Below are 20,808 nucleotides of genomic sequence, written 5' to 3'. Positions count from 1 at the left end.
AGTGACAGATTGAAACATGTGTAATATTACAAATAACTGACTGAAACATGTGTAATATTACAAGTAATAGACTGAAACATGTGTAATATTACAAGTGACTGGTTCAAACATGAGTAATATTAAAAGTGACAGGCTAAACATATGTAATAATACAAGTAACTAACCGAAACATGTGTAATATGACAAATAACTGACTGAAACATGTGAAATATTACAAGTAATAGACTGAAACATGTGTAAAATGACAAATGACTGACTGAAGCATGTGTAATATTAAAAGAGACTGACTGAAACATGTGTAATATTACAAGTGACTGATTGAAACATGTGTAATATTACAAGAGACTAACTGAAACATGTGTAATATTGCAAGTGACTGGTTTAAACATGTATAATATTACAAGTGACTGAAACATGTAAAATATTACAAGTGAATGGTTGAAGCATGTATAATATTAAAAGTGACTGACTGAAACATCTATAATATTGCAAGTGCTGAAACATGTGTAATATTGCAAGTGACTGACTGAAACATGTGTAATATTGCAAGTGACTGATTGAAACATGTGTAATATTACAAGTGACTGACTGAAACATGTGTAATATTACAAGTGACAGACTGAAACATGAATATTACAAGTGAAGACATGTGTAATATTACAAGTGACTGACTGAAACATGTGTAATATTACAAGTAATCGACTGAAACATGTGTAATATTACAAGTGACTGACTGAAACATGTGTAATATTACAAGTAATCGACTGAAACATGTGTAATATTACAAGTGACTGACTGAAACATGTGTAATATTACAAGTAATCGACTGAAACATGTGTAATATTACAAGTGACTGACTGAAACATGTGTAATATTACAAGTGATAGACTAAAACATGTGTAATATTACAAGTGACTGACTGAAACATGTGTAATATTACAAGTAATGAAACGACTGAAACATGTGTAATATTACAAGTGACTGACTGAAACATGTGTAATATTACAAGTAATCGACTGAAACATGTGTAATATTACAAGTGACTGACTGAAACATGTGTAATATTACAAGTGATAGACTAAAACATGTGTAATATTACAAGTGACTGACTGAAACATGTGTAATATTACAAGTAATCGACTGAAACATGTGTAATATTACAAGTGACTGACTGAAACATGTGTAATATTACAAGTAATCGACTGAAACATGTGTAATATTACTAGTGACTGGTTGAAACATGTGTAATATTACAAATGACTGAAACATGTGTAATATTACAAGTGACAGACTGAAACATGTGTAATATTACAAGTGACAGACTGAAACATGTATAATATTGCAAGTGACTGATTGAAACATGTGTAATATTACAAGTGACTGACTGAAACATGTGTAATATTACAAGTGACTGAAACGAGTGTAATATTACAAGTGACAGACTGAAACATGTGCAATATTACAAATGACTGAAACATGTGTAATATTACAAGTGACTGACTGAAACGAGTGTAATATTACAAGTGACTGAAACATGTGTAATATTACAAGTGACTGACTGAAACGAGTGTAATATTACAAGTGACTGAAACATGTGTAATATTACAAGTGACTGACTGAAACGAGTGTAATATTACAAATGACTGAAACATGTGTAATATTACAAGTGACAGACTGAAACATGTGTAATATTACAAGTGACAGACTGAAACATGTGTAATATTACAAGTGACAGACTGAAACATGTGTAATATTACAAGTGACAGACAGAAACATGTGTAATATTACAAGTGACAGACAGAAACATGTGTAATATTACAAGTGACTTACTGAAACATGTGTAATATTACAAGTGACAGATTGAAACATGTGTAATATTACAAGTGACTTACTGAAACATGTGTAATATTACAAGTGACTGACTGAAACATGTGTAATATTACAAGTGACAGATTGAAACATGTGTAATATTACAAGTGACAGACAGAAACATGTGTAATATTACAAGTAACAAACTGAAACATGTGTAATATTACAAGTGACTTACTGAAACATGTGTAATATTACAAATGACAGACAGAGACATGTGTAATATTACAAGTGACATATTGAAACATGTGTAATATTACAAGTGACTGAGTGAAACATGTGCAATATTACAAGTGATTGGCTGAAACATGTGTAATATTACAAGTGACTGACTGAAACATGTGTAATATTACAAATGACAGACTGAAATATGTGTAATACTACAAGTGACACTGAAACATGTGTAATATTACAAGTGGCTGATGGAAACATGTGTAATATTACAAGTGGCTGATGGAAACATGTGTAATATTACAAGTGACAGACAGAAACATGTGTAATATTACAAGTGACAGACAGAAACATGTGTAATATTACAAGTGACAGACAGAAACATGTGTAATATTACAAGTGACAGACAGAAACATGTGTAATATTACAAGTGACAGACTGAAACATGTGTAATATTACAAGTGACAGACAGAAACATGTGTAATATTACAAGTGACAGACTGAAACATGTGTAATATTACAAGTGACAGACTGAAACATGTGTAATATTACAAGTGACAGACTGAAACATGTGTAATATTACAAGTGACAGACTGAAACATGTGTAATATTACAAGTGACAGACTAAAACATGTGTAATATTACAAGTGACAGACTGAAACTTGTGTAATATTACAAGTGGCTGATGGAAACATGTGTAATATTACAAGTGACTGAAACATGTGTAATATTAAAAGTGAATGGTTGAAGCAAGTGTAATATTACAAGTGACTGACTGAAACATGTGTAATATTACAAGTGACTGACTGGAACATGTATAATATTGCAAGTGACTGACTGAAACATGTGTGATATTACAAGTGACTGACTGAAACATGTGTAATATTACAAGTGACTGACTGGAACATGTATAATATTGCAAGTGACTGACTGAAACATGTGTGATATTACAAGTGACTGATGGAAACATGTGTGATATTACAAGTGACTGACTGAAACATGTGTAATATTACAAGTGACTGACTGAAACATGTGTGATATTACAAGTAATAGACTGAAACATGTGTAATATTACAAGTAATAGACTGAAACATGTGTAATATTACAAGTGACTGACTGAAACATGAGTAATATTACAAGTGACTGACTGAAACATGTGTAATATTACAAGTGACTGGTTGAAACATGTGTAATATTACAAGTGACTGACTGAAACATGTGTAATATTACAAATGACTGACTGAAACATGTGTAATATTACAAGTGACTGGTTGAAACATGTGTAATATTACAAGTGACTGACTGAAACATGTGTAATATTACAAGTGACCGACTGAAACTTGTGTAATATTACAAGTGACTGACTGAAACATGTGTAATATTAAAAGTGACAGACTAAACATTTGTAATAATACAAGTAACTAACTGAAACATGTGTAATATGACAAATGACTGACTGAAACATGTACTCACCTATTTGTACTCACCTATTTGTGGTTGCAGGGGTCGAGTCTTAGCTCCTGGCCCCGCCTCTTCACCGGTTGCTACTGGGCCATCTCTCTCCCCGCTCACTTTCTAGGCTATTCCACTGCCTTACAACTCTATGACTGAAGAAATACTTCCTAATATCTCTCTGACTCATTTGTGTCTTCAACTTCCAATTGTGGCCTCTTGTTTCTGTGTCCCCTCCCTGGACCATCCTGTCTTTGTCCACCTTGTCTATTCCTCGCAGTATTTTATATGTCGTTATCATGACTCCCCTGACCCTCCTGTCCTCCAGTGTCGTCAGGCCGATTTCCCTTAATCTTTCTTCATAGGACATTCCCCTTAGCTCTGGAACTAACCTTGTCGCAAACCTTTGTACTTTCTCTAGTTTCTTGACATGCTTTATCAAGTGCGGGTTCCAAACAGGTGCTGCATACTCCAGTATGGGCCTGACATACACGGTGTACAGTGTCTTGAACGATTCCTTACTAAGGTATCGGAATGCTTTTCTCAGGTTTGCCAGGTGCCCATATGCTGCAGCAGTAATCTGATTGATGTGTGCTTCCGGAGACATGCTCGGTGTTATACTCACCCCAAGATCTTTCTCCTTGAGTGAAGTTTGCAGTCTTTGGCCACCTAGCCTATACTCTGTCTGTGGTCTTCTGTGCCCTTCCCCTATCTTCATGACTTTGCATTTGGCAGGATTAAATTCGAGAAGCCATTTGCTTGACCAGGTGTCCAGTCTGTCCAGGTCTCTTTGAAGTCCTGCCTGGTCCTCATCAGATTTAATTCTCCTCATTAACTTCACATCATCTGCAAACAGGGACACTTCTGAGTTCACATATACCAAAAATAGCACTGGTCCTAGGACCGACCCCTGTGGGACCCCACTCGTCACAGGTGCCCACTGTGATACATCATTACGTACCATGACTCGTTGTTGCCTCCCTGTCAGGTATTCTCTGATCCATTGCAGTGCCCTTCCTGTTATATGCGCCTGATGCTCTAGCTTCTGCACTAATCTCTTGTGAGGAACTGTGTCAAAGGCCTTCTTGCAGTCCAAGAAGATGCAATCAACCCACACCTCTCTCTAGTGTCTTACTTCTGTTATTTTATCATAAAACTCCAGAAGGTTTGTGACACAGGATTTGCCTTCCATGAATCTGTGCTGGTTGGCATTTATACTCTTGTTCCATTCCAGGTGCTCCACCACTCTCCTCCTGATAATCTCCATAACTTTGCATACTATACACGTCAATGACACAGGTCTATAGCTTAGTGCCTCTTTTCTGTCTCCTTTTTTAAAAATGGGAACTACATTTGCCGTCTTCCATACCTCAGGTAGTTGCCCAGTTTCCAGGGACGTGTTGAAGATTGTGGCAAGTGGCACGCACAACATATCTGCTCCCTCTCTAAGGACCCACGGGGAGATGTTGTCCGGTCCCATTGCCTTTGAGGTATCGATGTCCCTTAGCAGTTTCTTCCCCTCCTCCTCATCTGTACGTATGTCGTCCAACACTTGTTGCCCACCATAATGGAGGTGGTTACGAATGGGAAGAAGTCTGAAATGACCCGTTTGTTCTTCGACAGTGGGACACAGAGATCCTTCATAACAGAGAGTCTAGCAATTAGGTTGAAGCTGAAGACAGGTGGTAATATTGACATGAAGGTGGAAGGGTTTGGTGGGGAAGCCCCACGCAGGTCTTATCCAGTAGTCAATTTGACGGTCAGGTTAGCCGGGCATCGACGGGAAATTTCGGCCTTGATAGTGAAGAAGCTGCCCAATATCATTACCACTAAGGGACTGGCTGCAGCAGTCAAACATTTGAGGGAGTAAGGTGTGAAGCTAGCGGAACCAGACATTGCTACAGACAATGTTAGTAATGTGGGAATCTTGGTAGGAGGAAATTACATAGACGAGTTCGTGTCTACGAGAAGGGTTATCAAGGAGGCTGTTGGCCTGTACAGGACTCCAGCGGGGTACATCGTAGGAGGCAGGGTACCAGCTCATTTCCCTGCGACCCCGGGAAAGGAGGGCTCCGGTATTACAGCGACTGAGGCTGTACTGGTGATGCGGATTGGGGTGCACGAAGGTCTGTCAGAGATTCAAGTTGGCACATCCGACAGGGAGCCGGTCCATAAACTATGGGACCTGGATGTAGTAGGGATTAAGGGTGACCAGCCGCCCCCCGAACACGAAGAGACATATCGAGATTACTTGAACCATGTGCAGTTCAGGGACGGACAGTACTGGGTGCGACTCCCATGGAAACCGGGACACCCAACGCTGCCTACTAATTTCAAGAAGGCACGGGGTCAGTTGAATTCATTGGTGAACAGCCTGACCAAGAAGGGTCTGGTGGGGAAATATGATGATATTATTAAGGAACAGCTGGCCCTTGGGTTCATTGAGAAAGTGCCCAATGCCAGCCCTGGGAAAAACACCCATTATCTTCCACACATGGCAGTCACCAAGGAATCGGTAACCACTCCCATCAGAGTAGTCTTCAACTGCAGCTCGCAGGCGAGTCCCCGAGAGCCATCGTTGAACGACTTTCTGCTCACAGGGCCCTCCCTGACGCAGAAATTAGCAGATGTGTTGTTGAGATTCAGGACAGAACAGTACGCCTATGCAGCAGACATTAGCAAAGCCTTCCTACGTATTGCGTTGCAGCCACAAGACAGGGACTACACAAGGTTCTTGTGGTTGACTGACAGGGAGGTGCCCAAGCAAGGGTATGATACCTACAGATTCAGGGCAATGTTGTTTGGTGCCACTGGTTCACCATTCTTATTACAGGCTACCATAGACTACCACCTTGTGAACTGTAACAGCCCGCTTAAAGAATTACTGAAGACTCTATTTTATGTAGACAACATGCAAGGTACCACCTCACATGAAAGGCTGTTGATGGACATTTACCGAGAGTCTAATCAGGAGATGCTCTCGGCTAACATGCCACTGAGAGAATGGGTAACAAACAATCCAACGTTGCGGGGCACGTTGGAACGTGACTGTGCTGGCTACTCAATACCTGAGGTAACATCGGTGTTGGGATTGGAGTGGGAAATCAAGGAAGACAGACTTAGGCAAAAGAGGAAACCTGATGGGGAGGGGAAGCTGACCAGGAGGTCTTTGCTGAGCAAAGTGCAGACTGCCTTCGATCCTTTGGGTTTGTTGACACCCATCACCATTCGAGGGAGGATGCTAGTGCAACAGACCTGGGAGCTGAACCTAGGTTGGGATGACCCACTGCCAGAAACGGTCTGCCAGGAGTGGGATCTGGTTAGCAAAGATCTAGCAGAATTGCATGAGTTCACATTCCCCAGGTCCATCGGGTGCACCGGGCGGGATTATGACTTGCACGTCTTCTGTGATGCCTCCTCCAGGGCCTATGGGGCAGTAGCGTATTTGGTGGCCGGGGACCAGGTCAATCTGGTCACCAGTCGTGCGCAGGTGACACCCCTGAAGGATTGCTCGATCCCAAAGCTAGAGCTCACGGCGATGTTGCTGGGAGCAAGACTGGGTAAGTATGTAGAGGAGGTGTTGAGTAATCTGAGGGTGACACGAACCTATATATGGACAGACTCGGAGGTGGCCTTACGGTGGGTCCAGAACGACAGGTCTAAGCTCCCCTATGTCAGGAATCGAGTAAAGGAGATACGGGAACTACAGTCAACGTCAACAATTCTGTACGTGCCTACAGATCAAAACCCAGCCGACCTGATAAGCCGAGGGGTGGCACACAAAAAGCTAAGTAAAAGCGAGATTTGGTTCAAAGGCCCAGACTGGTTACCGGCAAGGGATTGCTGGCCAGAGCAGAAATTCGGGGAGACAACCAGCAGCATAGTACACTTTGCGGGGGAACCCGACACTCAATTATTTGACCCCAGGCACTACTCCTCTTGGAGGAAACTTATAGGAGTCACGGAAATGGTATTTCAATTTGTGAGGAAGCTGCATGACAAGGTAAGCCAAGGTCGACAGTTATCTCTCGTGGGTCCCAGAGAATATTGGATAAGGCAGTACCAAAGGGAGAGGTTTCCAGGAGTGCTGGAAGTACTGGCGACCAGGCAGCAGGTTATGGCGTCAGGATGTGTGTCCAACGACGACTCAGGGAACAGTAAATTGGTTCACTCTTTGGGATTGTTCCTAGATCATGCGGGGCTAATAAGATGCAGGGGAGGAATACAAAACTCTGAGCTCAGCTATGGGGCCAAACATCAAATGCTACTGGGAAAGGAGGGATGGGCGTCAGAGCTATTGATACAAGATGCCCATCAGAGGACCTTACATGGGGGGTTTGGAGATACCCTCACCTGCCTACGTCAGAATTACTGGGTACTGAAGGGTCGAGCTGCCATCAAAAGGGTGCTAAAGAGTTGCACGGTCTGCCGGCAGTACGATGGGAGGACCCTACCATACCCAGGTCCACCACAGCTGCCTCAGCAGTGGGTACATAGTGACAGGCCCTTTGAGACTGTGGGAATAGATTATACTGGGGCTATCACATTGAAGAACCCAGGAGACGATAGGGTGGGCCCTCAGAAAGTATATGTCTGCCTGTTTACTTGTGCCACTACTCGAGCTGTGCATTTGGAGTTGGCAGAAGATATGTCAACAGAGACTTTAGTGAAGTTGTTCAGGAGGTTTACAGCCAGTCTCATGCCTGCGATTGATTATCTCGGACAATGGCACAAGCTTTAGGGCAGCCGATAAAGTTTTCAGGAATCTTAGGGACAACGGAGAAGTACGAGAACACCTGAAGAGAATAGAGTGCGAATGGAGGTTCATAGCTCCCAGGGCGTCTTGGCAAGGGGGATTCTATGAACGTATGGTGGGCAGTCAAAGGGTGCACTCGGAAGGTCTTGCACGGCAGGAGAGTGAGCTTTGATGAACTGAGGACAGTGTTAGCTGAGATAGAGGCAAGAGTCAATAACAGGCCTCTGACCTACGTGCAAAATGGGATTGACGAGCAGGAAGCTCTCACCCCCAATCACATGCTGTTTGGAAGGAGGATTGAGCCCTTCCCCGCAATTTTGAGTCAGTCTTCCAAGGAGCTGGATTATTATGGGTCAGATGGTCCCCCCATCAATGAAGAACTGCACAGGAGTCACAACAGACTGGTGAACATCCTGGACAAATGTAACCAGGTGTGGCGAACGGATTACTTGACAACCTTGCGGGAACATTTCTATGGTGCCGACCCCGAGGCAAATAAGATGATGCTAAGTGAAGGGGATCTGGTGCTAGTAGAATCCGAGGTGCCCAGGCATACTGGCCTCTTGGCCTGGTAGTGTCGACCCACCCAGACAAGGCTGGGCAGTTGAGAATGGTGAAGGTGAGAATGAATAGTGTCGAGACTATAAGACCCATCAACAGGCTTTTACCTCTTGAGGTCCACACGGTGGGACCAGGACATGAGAAATTAGGCCAGAGGCTGATCGAGCTGAGATGCCAGACGACCCGTCGAACGGCGCTCAAGTCCAGTGCCCACTGGGAGGGCCTGAGGGAGGCAGACTTGATCTGGACTTAGCGCCTACATTCGCCGGCAGGAGGATGTGGAAACTTATTTGGTCCCTAAAGTTCCACAGGACAGATCCGGCATGGCCGTAATGGAATGGCTGAGCTGGGTGGCCCTTATACCCCACCCAAAACAAAGCATTCTCTAGTTGGCGTGGATTGTTGGTAAGCTTATTTAATTTATAGATTTACCCTTCAGGGAAGGTGTAGGTAGTTTAACTGTTAGTACATTAATATTAGGTTTACTAAAGCAACTGTAGATAATAATAATGTAGACCTAAGACCTTAACATAGGTAGTAATAGGCCGATAATGTAGGCAAACACTAGGATAAGTTAGCTAGGGAGAACTGGCAGCCCTAGTTTGAAGGAAGAGACGAGGGTCTGGAAGAGAGACCAGCTCATTCTTCTTAAGACAGACACCAACTGGACAAGACGTGCCGTGATCAGCAGACGGCGCATCCCCCCACTTGTCTTCACATTTGAGACCTGGGGAAATCTGGTAGAGGCACCTCGATGTACCATAGATGACCTCCAGCAGGCCCATACAGTATGACAAGATCTCCACTTTATCTCGTAGATTTCTGGCCAGTGTCTGGGGAGAATTGTGAGTGAGTTTGATCTGTGGGCCCGGTGTGCAACAGGAAGTGCATGCCCAGTAAGTACCAGTGTCTCAAGGCAGTCTGGAAGCTAGTGTCCGTGTCTGCATAGTTATACTAGGGGATACATACCCTCTTGGATATAGGAATTTCTGAGGTGCAGGCAGGTCACTAATAACGATTGAATATTGCAGGAATTAAGGCTCCCGGTTGCACGTTGTTTCTGAGGGGAAGTCCAGAGGGGCTAAGGCTAAGCTTAGGGAAGTTGAAGATCAGGATATAAGCTGCAACACCAAGTAAGTTAGTCCTTAATACGTGCATGCAGGCGAGTTTCTTGCAACATCTGTCCTATAAGCCACTTGTGAGGCTGAGGTACCCACCTCAGAGCTCGGTGTCAACAGAGTTTGCCAGGGTAGGCGACTCACTTGGAGGCAGTCCACACAAATTTTCACAAAACTGTTGTCAGGGCTGTAGTCCCATTAACATTACAAGTGACTGATGGAAACATGAGTAATATTACAAGCAACTAACTGAAACAGGTGTAATATTACAAGTGACTGACTGATACATGTGTAATATTACAAGTGACTAACTGAAGCATGTGTAATATTACAAGTGACTGACTGAAACATGTGTAATATTACAAGTGACTGACTGAAACATGTGTAATATTACTAGTGACTGGTTGAAACATGTGTAATATAACAAATGACTGAAACATGTGTAATATTACAAGTGACTGGTTGAAACATGTGTAATATTACAAGTGACAGACTGAAACATGCGTAATATTACAAGTGACAGACTGAAACATGTGTAATATTACAAGTGACAGACTGAAACATGTGTAATATTACAAGTGACTTACTGAAACATGTGTAATATTACAAATGACAGACAGAGACATGTGTAATATTACAAGTGACAGACTGAAACATGTGTAATATTACAAGTGACTGACTGAAACATGTGTAATATTACAAGTGACAGACTGAAATATGTGTAATAATACAAGTGGCAGACTGAAACATGTGTAATATTACAAGTGACTGACTGAAACATGTGTAATATTACAAGTGACAGACTGAAACATGTGTAATATTACAAGTGACAGACTGAAACATGTGTAATATTACAAGTGACAGACTGAAATATGTGTAATAATACAAGTGGCAGACTGAAACATGTGTAATATTACAAGTGACTGACTGAAACATGTGTAATATTACAAGTAACTGACTGAAACATTTGTAATATTACGAGTGACTGACTGAAACATGTGTAATATTGCAAGTGACAGACTGAAATATGTGTAATAATACAAGTGGCAGACTGAAACATGTGTAACATTACAAGTAACTGGCTGAAACATGTGTAATATTAGAAGTGACTGACTGAAACATGTGTAATATTAGAAGTGACTGACTGAAACATGTGTAATATTAGAAGTGACTGACTGAAACATGTGTAATATTAGAAGTGACTGACTGAAACATGTGTAATATTAGAAGTGACTGACTGAAACATGTGTAATATTAGAAGTGACTGACTGAAACATGTGTAATATTTCTTATGACGGAATGGAAAGTATAATTAATTAAGATTGAAATTAATTAAGTTCAGTTAGAAAATTTTCTCCGATTGTTTACTGTGAATATTTAAATATTCATACTAATAATATGTTTTTATGATACTTATGTTAAATATGAATGATCAGTCATTGAATATCAGAAATAATAGTGGTAAAATAAATACCTAGGCAGTTTGTCTGTTTCTCCTGGAGTTTACCTGGAGAGAGTTTCGGGGGTCAACGCCCCCGCGGCCCGGTCTGTGACCAGGCCTCCTGGTGGATCAGCGCCTGATCAACCAGGCTGTTGCTGCTGGCTGCACGCAAACCAACGTACGAGCCACAGCCCGGCTGATCAGGAACTGACTTTAGGTGCTTGTCCAGTGCCAGCTTGAAGACTGCCAGGGGTCTGTTGGTAATCCCCCTTATGTGTGCTGGGAGGCAGTTGAACAGTCTCGGGCCCCTGACACTTATTGTATGGTCTCTTAACGTGCTAGTGACACCCCTGCTTTTCATTGGGGGGATGGTGCATCGTCTGCCAAGTCTTTTGCTTTCGTAGTGAGTGATTTTCGTGTGCAAGTTCGGTACTAGTCCCTCTAGGATTTTCCAGGTGTATATAATCATGTATCTCTCCCTCCTGCGTTCCAGGGAATACAGGTTTAGAAACCTCAAGCGCTCCCAGTAATTGAGGTGTTTTATCTCCGTTATGCGCGCCGTGAAAGTTCTCTGTACATTTTCTAGGTCGGCAATTTCACCTGCCTTGAAAGGTGCTGTTAGAGTGCAGCAATATTCCAGCCTAGATAGAACAAGTGACCTGAAGAGTGTCATCATGGGCTTGGCCTCCCTAGTTTTGAAGGTTCTCATTATCCATCCTGTCATTTTTCTAGCAGCTGCGATTGATACAATGTTATGGTCCTTGAAGGTGAGATCCTCCGACATAATCACTCCCAGGTCTTTGACGTTGGTGTTTCGCTCTATTTTGTGGCCAGAATTTGTTTTGTACTCTGATGAAGATTTAATTTCCTCATGTTTACCATATCTGAGTAATTGAAATTTCTCATCGTTGAACTTCATATTGTTTTCTGCAGCCCACTGAAAGATTTGGTTGATGTCCGCCTGGAGCCTTGCAGTGTCTGCAATGGAAGACACTGTCATGCAGATTCGGGTGTCATCTGCAAAGGAAGACACGGTGCTGTGGCTGACATCCTTGTCTATGTCGGATATGAGGATGAGGAACAAGATGGGAGCTAGTACTGTGCCTTGTGGAACAGAGCTTTTCACCGTAGCTGCCTCGGACTTTACTCTGTTGACGACTACTCTCTGTGTTCTGTTAGTGAGGAAATTATAGATCCATCGACCGACTTTTCCTGTTATTCCTTTAGCGCGCATTTTGTGCGCTATTACGCCATGGTCACACTTGTCGAAGGCTTTTGCAAAGTCTGTATATATTACATCTGCATTCTTTTTGTCTTCTAGTGCATTTAGGACCTTGTCGTAGTGATCCAGTAGTTGAGACAGACAGGAGCGACCTGTTCTAAACTCATGTTGCCCTGGGTTGTGTAACTGATGGGTTTCTAGATGGGTGGTGATCTTGCTTCTTAGGACCCTTTCAAAGATTTTTATGATATGGGATGTTAGTGCTATTGGTCTGTAGTTCTTTGCTGTTGCTTTACTGCCCCCTTTGTGGAGTGGGGCTATGTCTGTTGTTTTTAGTAACTGAGGGACGACCCCCGTGTCCATGCTCCCTCTCCATAGGATGGAAAAGGCTCGTGATAGGGGCTTCTTGCAGTTTTTGATGAACACAGAGTTCCATGAGTCTGGCCCTGGGGCAGAGTGCATGGGCATGTCATTTATCGCCTGTTCGAAGTCATTTGGCGTCAGGATAACATCGGATAGGCTTGTGTTAATCAAATTTTGTGGCTCTCTCATAAAAAATTCATTTTGATCTTCGACTCTCAGTCTGGTTAGCGGCTTGCTAAAAACTGAGTCATATTGGGACTTGAGTAGCTCACTCATTTCCTTGCTGTCATCTGTGTAGGACCCATCTTGTTTAAGTAGGGGCCCAATACTGGACGTTGTTCTCGATTTTGATTTGGCATAGGAGAAGAAATACTTTGGGTTTCTTTCGATTTCATTTATGGCTTTTAGTTCTTCCCGCGATTCCTGACTCCTAAAGGATTCTTTTAGCTTAAGTTCGATGCTTGCTATTTCTCTGACCAGTGTCTCCCTGCGCATTTCAGATATATTGACCTCTTTTAGCCGCTCTGTTATTCTTTTCCGTCGCCTGTAAAGGGAGCGCCTGTCTCTTTCTATTTTACATCTACTCCTCCTTTTTCTTAGAGGAATAAGCCTTGTGCATACATCGAGTGCCACCGCGTTAATCTGTTCTAGGCATAAGTTTGGGTCTGTGTTGCTTAGTATATCTTCCCAGCTTATATCGGTTAGGACTTGGTTTACTTGGTCCCACTTTATGTTTTTGTTATTGAAGTTGAATTTGGTGAATGCTCCCTCGTGACTAGTCTCATTTTGTCGGTCTGGGGCTCCACGCATACATGTCTGAACCTCAATTATGTTGTGATCTGAGTATATTGTTTTTGATATGGTGACATTTCTTATCAGATCATCATTGTTAGTGAAGATGAGGTCTAGTGTATTCTCCAGTCTAGTAGGCTCTATTATTTGCTGGTTTAAATTGAATTTTGTGCAGAGATTTAAAAGCTCGTGTGAGTGTGAGTTTTCATCAGAGCTGCCTCCTGGTGTTATTACTGCAACAATATTATTTGCTATATTCCTCCATTTTAGGTGCCTTAAGTTGAAATCCCCCAGGAGCAAGATGTTGGGTGCAGGAGCTGGAAGATTTTCCAGACAGTGGTCAATTTTTAACAGCTGTTCCTGGAATTGCTGGGATGTTGCATCCGGAGGCTTGTAGACTACCACAATGACTAGGTTTTGGTTCTCGACCTTTACTGCTAAAACTTCCACTACGTCATTTGAGGCATTAAGCAGTTCTGTGCAAACAAGTGACTCTGCAATGTACAGGCCAACCCCCCCCCCCTTTTGCCTGTTCACTCTGTCACATCTGTATAGGTTGTAACCTGGGATCCATATTTCGTTGTCCAAGTGATCCTTTATGTGGGTCTCAGTGAAAGCCGCGAACATTGCCTTTGCCTCTGCAAGCAGTCCACGGATGAAAGGTATTTTGTTGTTTGTTGCTGGCTTTAGACCCTGTATATTTGCAAAGAAGAATGTTATCGGACTGGTGGTATTGTTGGTACTGGGGGGGGATTTTTTTTCCGGCATTAGTATCTGTATCTGTTGGTTTGGAGTGGAGGCCATCGACTGTGGTTCCACTCCAGGAATGACTGGATTTGGTGTACGATTTCTGCCATTTCCTGCCAGTTTTTTTTCCTTCCTGGCACTAAAAAACCTCTCCCTCTTGAGTGGCTGTGGCTACCCAGGTTTTCCCATGGCCTGGATGTTTTGTATCTTTTTGTCCCCTTTAGATGGTATGCCTGGCAATTTAAGTTATAGCACAGTCTTTCCTGTACTGAAGAGGTACACATTTCAGGGTGAAAAAGCTTACAGGAAGGGAGTTTGCATTTTCCTGTTGTCATATGGGCATGGCATTTTCTAGGGTGGTCATAATTGCATGTCCCATCTGTTTTTCCAGATTTCCCATGCCAGCAGATACCAAGTGCATAGTATGTGCACAGGCTTGGTTTCCGCTTGCCTTGGGTTTCTGTGACTGTAGTAAATAAAAATTGATGAATGAGAAACATGGAACACCTGGGTCTCCTTTTTCAGATGATAAACTCTTGTAAAATAGTTACCTGGGGTATACCTAGAGGGTATTCCGGGGATCAACGCCCTCGCTGCCCGGTCCATGACCAGGCCGCGGTCATGACCGGTCCATGACTGGTCTATGACCGGTCTATGACCTGTCCATGACCAGCTACGTGGAAAGAAATTGTACTGACCACGCTAATGAATGCTGATACTGGAAATAAATTCAACATTTCCCTTCGTCCTTGGCATATCTTTCTCCTCCATTTCGCCTTGCACTCTCATTACGTAATGCATCAGTGGCAGTTGTCGAGACTGACTCTGTACTCAACAAGTTATGCAGAGGAAGCATCCCTAAGGATTGCACTAACAACAAAGGAGAAATAAAACGAGTGTCCCACCAATCTGATATAAGAAAGCTACGCATGTGTTATCACCAAATCTTTCCCTAACATAATGGTCCTCTTTATTGATCTAAGAAAAGCACTGCATAAACTAAAGCATTATGGTATCAGAAGGCAGGCTTTCACCTTACTAACATATGCCAGCAGTGATATTCAAGGACACTGCCTCGTAAACTCAAACTATCAACGTATGGGTGCCTCAGGATGGTGTCTTTGGCCCTTATATGTCCCGTAGCTCGATCGCTAGCGCACACAGCTCACACACCAAGGTGTGTGAGCTGTGCATAACAAGGGGCTTTCTGTTATTATTATTATTATTATTATTATTATTATTATTATTATTATTATTATTATTATTATTATTATTATATTATCTTTCATTTACTACAAGTACATGTACAAGGTATACAGACCATAGCTGACATCAATGACATATTACTATATAGCAAGCCCCTAGTTATGCTGAGCATGTCAATCAATCAATCAATCAATCAAGTTTATTCTCTATAAGGGTTACAATGTGGGGTTTACAGGTTTTGGGTATTGTGTGGTTTACATGTTATAAAATACTAATTACAGAGGGGGCCACTAGGACACCTAGCATGGCTAGGCATTTCGGGCAGACTTAGATTAATTCTTAACATTAAATCCTTACAGATTATGGTAATAAGGCTAGTTGACTACATTATAATTTGTGAGTTTAGCAATGTGAATACTTTTGTTTTGGCACAATACAAAGTGTCTATATTGGAGTATCATAGGCAAACTTATGACTAGTTAGGATTCATTATTTTAAGGTTAAGATTAGTATTTCTGTGTTTATAGTCAGTGGGTGAGTGAGTGTAATTGTGAACCACCAGGTGGTTATCAAGTAGTTAGTTGAAGGGGTGTATCAGGGAGATAAGATGTTTTCTAACTGTAGTTTTGAAAGTGATGAATGTGTCTGCAGTTCTAGAGTTTTCAGGTAGGGTGTTCCAGATTTTAGGTCCTTTGAAATACATTGAATTTTTGTCGGGCAAATTAGGTCAGTGTCCCAGGATGCGACCCACACCAGTCGACTAACACCCAGGTACCCAATTTACTGATGGGTAAACATAGACAACAGGTGGAAACACGCCAAATGTTTCTACTCTGGCTGGGAACCGAACCCAGGCCCTCGCCGTGTGAAGCGAGAGTGTTAGCCACCAGACCACCAGAGCCACATATTGTAGTACGTCATTGATGTCAGCTATGGTCTGTATACCTTGTACATGTACTTGTAAACATAAAGGTTATTACTTATTATATACCTTATATACAACACTGACTTATTATATACCTTATATACAACACTGACTTAACAAATGCCTCACAGGAACTTAAACCAGATGACACAAAAATTTGTGTCATTCTCGTAAACATTTTTACATGAATGTATTGACAAGACTCACATGTTGTTTGGGAATTAAGCTAAAAATACCAATTTCAATATAAAAATATAGTTCACATACAGAAAGACAAAACGGAGAAAATTCTTAGAGATCCACCTTGAGTGCAACATGAAATTCAATTCTCACATCCAACACTTCTAAGTAAATTCCCAAAAGTGTATGTATTCTGTCAGAAATACGCTAGCTTGTATTATGAACAAAATTACTCACTCTGTACTACTCTCACTTACGATATTTATATTTTGGGGATCTTCTACAGCAAATCACCAAAATCCCATCGTTACCCAACAAATACCAGCTGTCAGAATAATCACCTGTGTAAGTTCCAGACAATGCCGAACTCCAATAACCAGAAGTCTCAACTTAACATACATTATATAAGTACAGAACACTCAGAAGGAACCTCAACTGAGAGCTCCGACACTTCCAGGAGAGCTGTACCACAAGACACACAGACAATACAAGAAACAAGTACCTCTTTGATATAGAATAATAAGAAAATATTATAACCTTTATATTATAATAATAATGTAAAAGGACCCCAATGGAAATAAGTCACTCTGTCTGACTTTTTTGGGTTATCCCAGGTTCTCTACACATATGCTGCTATGTATGATAATTCTATGTAACTGTATTGTGTATACCTGAATAAATTTACTTACTTACTATACGGTGTGTTCGACTCAACCTATATAACAACACCGTGTAAATAAACGGCCTTTACATTTGGAACTCCCTTCCAGAGCAACGAAAAGTTTCCCTTCTGTCATCTGTTTAGAAACTGGAGTAAAAATGCAGAAACCAATTACAAAATAAGTCTGAATAATTTCCAGTTATATTAAACATAAAACTTATTAATTTATGGCTTTAAAAATTTTGAAAAAATTAAAAAAAGAAGTCCTTTATTGTAATAACTAGAAATTCAAAATCTACAATTGTAATTGAGAACTTGAGCAAACAATCTACATTATTATACTGAATTAACTAACATTATCATTATATGTAAATTTTAAAGTTTTTTCAACTTTGATGAAAAATACCAAAAACTAGAAAAATACACATTCTTAATTCCTGAAATTAAAAATAAAAAATAAACATATATACATTACTCTAATAGCTTTAATTAACTAAAAGTATTTTAGTCACTGTGTGATCTCAAGAAATTATCCCCGGATTCCACAACCCCAGCCCCTTGTGCCTCAGTGTACGGAATCTGAAAAGTGCAGAGTGCAGCATAATTTGATAATGCAGTTATATATCGTTAAAATTTTGTAAGTAATCAGAAGCGACATCCATAAGTCATCAGGAAGCTAAAATTGAAATTTCTTCATTAAAAATTGTATGATAGGACATAAACGGTCTAAATCTAATTGAAACTTTTCAAAGAAAGCAATATCCTAAAATGCATAAGTACATTAAGCTTGAGTCAGCTGAGAAGTTGCATTATGATGTTAGGAGCACGGAAAGCTTAAGGCGGTACGTGGGCAATTTCCGCGCGCGCTCAACCAAAAATCGAAAAATTATGGAAATTGATTTATATATACCGAAAAATAGCTTAACTCTTTGGCAACACAATGGTACAAGAATCAATGTTCTAAGACGTTTCTACAAGAAATTATAGTCATTTATATCAGGTATGGTAACGAGAGTCCACCAGCAATATTTCGATATAAATAAGTTACTCCTCGTCTCCTTGTTCTATTGTTTGGTATGTGAGTGATAGAAAACGGTATTTTGAAGAGGATAACTGCACTAGAACATCAGTTTACTAAGAAATACACCGAAAAAAACGCGATTTCCGTGCAAAAAAAATTTTTTTTGAGACGGTAGGCCTGCCGGCGTTCTAGGCCTATATCTCGGAAGTAACTTTTTCACATATTTCGCTAATGTACACCATTATTAATTATTGTATTGAAATGATTTTCACTGACAATATAAAACAAAGTGTTTGAAAATGTGAGGCTTCTTTTTTTGGAATATATCAAATATTTTTGATTTTGTGGGAGGTAAAAGGCAGATATTTTGGTGAATGCCAAAAAGTCTATCAAAAGTATTTTTTTTTTCCATGATAATAAGACATATTAGATAAAACATGTCCCGCCGAAATTAGTGTCAGATGTATTCTAACGGTTGGGATTGTCGGAAGTGCCACTCGAAGTGCCATTTTGCCATACCTTGCTGCCATATATGAAAAATCATTAAATATTTTTTTCTCTGTTGTTTGTTGGCCAATCATACTGAAACTTTGTCACATTCTTCTACATATGAACCTCTAAATGTACACCAAAAATAAAAAAATTGGTACAAGTACAAGATATACAGGTCTAGCTGACATCAATGATATACTACTATCTATATAGAAAGTCCCTTGTCATGTTGAGCATTTCGGGTAAATTAGGTCAGTTTTGTCCCAGGATGCGACCCACAACCGGTGTAAGGAGACACGCCCAATGTTTTCACCCTTGCCAAGAATCGAACCTGGACCCTCAGTGTGTGAGGTGAGAGATTTTGCCACCAGACCATGGGCAATTACCTTCTCTTAATACTTTAAAATAAGTTTAAATGACTAATTCCATGTTGTTATGGTTCTGTTGGGGTAGTCTGCCTTATACAGAGTTCATGACGTTTTTTCTGTCTGAAAAATAAACCGTCACAATACCATTGTTGCAATAATTCCCTAAAATCTCGCACCTAGAAGAGGAAGGCTATGACGATGTTTAGCCCACTCTGGACCCCTGTCAAGTCAAAACTAAGGTAAGATAAATAGAGGACTAAAGACAATACGTAAGTGGGCTGAGAAAGAAGTGGGAGCAGTATTAGTAGTAGTAGTAATAGTAGTAGTAGTAGTAGTAGTAGTAGTAGTAGCAGTAGTAGTAGTAGTAGTAGTAGTAGTAGTAGTAGTAGTAGTAGCAGCAGCAGTAGTAGTAGTAGTAGTAGTAGTAATAGTAGTAGCAGTAGTAGTAGTAGTAGTAGTAGTAGTAGTAGTAGTAGTAGTAGTAGTAGTAGTAGTAGTAGTAGTAGTAGTAGTAGTAGCAGCAGTAGTAGTAGTACATAAATCACACTAACACTGTAACACTGAGACTGGGAGGGCGGGGTTCTGCCTCCTCATAGATCTCATAACTGTTAACACACAGTCATGGGGCTCTGCCTCCATATTTTTTCCCCAATTACTCACTATGTTGAGCTTCTGTGGTAAGTAAATTACTTTCTTATTCAAGATTACACTTTACACTACACTGGTTCACAAGTTAAAACAACCAAATGTTGGCAGTGTTATCAGTAAACTGTGTGACGGACTCAGCAGTAGTGTTGACCTTGACAGCTGACAGTAAACATTAGTGTTCTGCCCATATTATCATACCGCACTATAGTATAAAGGCCAATGCAAACATTTAATAAACTGTACATTCTAATATACTAGATGTGAAAATAAAAAATAGCTTATCTTATAAAGCGTATAATATAAAAATAATTTCCTGAATGATTAACTACAATTATCCAATGAAATATAATAATAAATTCACTATAATCTGTAGTGTGACTAATGCCTACATAATCCGTCTTCTTCTTGTTCTTAACAAACTTAGTTGTGTCACCAACAACATAGTGGACCTGCTACCTTCATCTCTGCCAGACGTTTGACAATATATATACTTTATGTGTGCCTAAATAGCTATATGTGTATTAAAGAAGATTTAAATTAAATTTAAGTAGCACCATATTCTAGACAACTTCAGGACAACAAGCACCATATTCTAGACAACTTCAGGACAACAAGCACCATATTCTAGCAAACTTCAGGACAACAAGCACCATATTCTAGCAAACTTCAGGACAACAAGCACCATATTCTAGCAAACTTCAGGACAACAAGCACCATATTCTAGCAAACTTCAGGACAACAAGCACCATATTCTAGCAAACTTCAGGACAACAAGCACCATATTCTAGCAAACTTCAGGACAACAAGCACCATAT

At 40.7% G+C, this 20,808-nt stretch overlaps 1 protein-coding gene across 3 annotated transcripts in view; it reads right to left on the bottom strand.

Moving 5' to 3' along the window:
* The window catches only part of LOC128685852 (uncharacterized), a 106,846-nt gene extending 86,707 nt beyond the window's left edge, over positions 1 to 20,139 (bottom strand). Inside the window, exon 1 of one of the 3 annotated variants that reach the window (XM_070089525.1) lies at positions 19,897 to 20,139. The gene's annotated coding sequence lies outside the window, so the exon portion shown is untranslated. The remainder of the gene's footprint in view (positions 1 to 19,896) is intronic. The other 2 variants (XM_070089523.1, XM_070089524.1) reach the window with 2 other exon arrangements.
* Positions 20,140 to 20,808: the final 669 nt, after the last annotated feature.

Source organism: Cherax quadricarinatus, chromosome 28, assembly GCF_038502225.1.
Source record: "Cherax quadricarinatus isolate ZL_2023a chromosome 28, ASM3850222v1, whole genome shotgun sequence".
Taxonomy (NCBI): domain Eukaryota; kingdom Metazoa; phylum Arthropoda; class Malacostraca; order Decapoda; family Parastacidae; genus Cherax; species Cherax quadricarinatus.
This window is presented reverse-complemented; position numbering and strand designations above follow the sequence as displayed.